Source organism: Echinops telfairi, unplaced genomic scaffold, assembly GCF_000313985.2.
Source record: "Echinops telfairi isolate 266 unplaced genomic scaffold, ASM31398v2 ScPeMD7_9;HRSCAF=40, whole genome shotgun sequence".
In the NCBI taxonomy this organism is placed as follows: domain Eukaryota; kingdom Metazoa; phylum Chordata; class Mammalia; order Afrosoricida; family Tenrecidae; genus Echinops; species Echinops telfairi.
In genome coordinates, this window is record NW_022103906.1 from 76,453,879 (window position 1) to 76,454,819 (window position 941).

A 941-nucleotide genomic window follows, 5' to 3' on the forward strand; every position below is an offset into this window, starting at 1 on the left:
GGGAGACTACAGCTGGGCCCTCCAGCCCCTGCCTGCCTCGTACCTGGTAGTGCCTGGCACCTCTCCTTTCTTTAACCATGCTACTATGGCTGCCTTACTCAGCACCCAGGAATCCTGGCCCAGACAATGCTTCGGTGCTTTCGAGGCAGGTTACTGAAACTTTAATCCCAGCTTCCCTTTCATTCCTGATCCCCCCCGCCCCCCCAACCACCATGGTCTCAGTTGGGCCACTCCTTCTCTGTGTCCCCAGAACACACCCCAGCTGAGCCTTGGAGAAGGACTCCCATGTCAGCCTAGCTCCGTCAGTGGTGTGGGCATTGGCTAAGGAGAGGAGGGGGTGACTGATGCCTGGGACATGGGACAGGGCAAGATCTCTTGGTCCCACTGCCACTTTCCAGGGTGCACGCCTCCCCCCAAGAGGCCCTTGGCTTTCTTCCAGTTTGGCCGCCTTACGCCTGGCCTTCATGCTCCAACATGCAGCAGTTTCAAGAGCAGCTTGGAGGATGCGGAGCCCAGACTAGCTGAGAGGCAGCAGGGAGGGAGGGGCCCAGGTGGCCTGCAGCCTAAGCCCGCCCTTCTCCACCCTGCTGCTGCCCGGCAGCCTCTCTCAGCTTTGGTTGCTTTCTCCCTTTGTCTCTGCCCGTTTGTTTACTTGTCTCTCTGGGTTGCTGCCTCACCCAGTCACCGGTCTATTCCAGTCTTCCCTTGGCCCCCTTCTCTGACCCTGACCTGACTTTCTGTCCCCAGGGCAGTCTTGTTCCCGCTCCATGTTTCTGCCTCCTTCTCTGCTTGGCCCGGTGTGTTGTTGTCTCTGGTCTTCTGTCTGCATCTCTGGCTCGAGGAGTTCTCCCTGCACCAGCTCAGATGGGTGGGGCACGTCCCCTCCCAACTGCTTTGCAGCAAAGAGGTACAGGAACATCCCTTGCAGAGGACAGTAATTT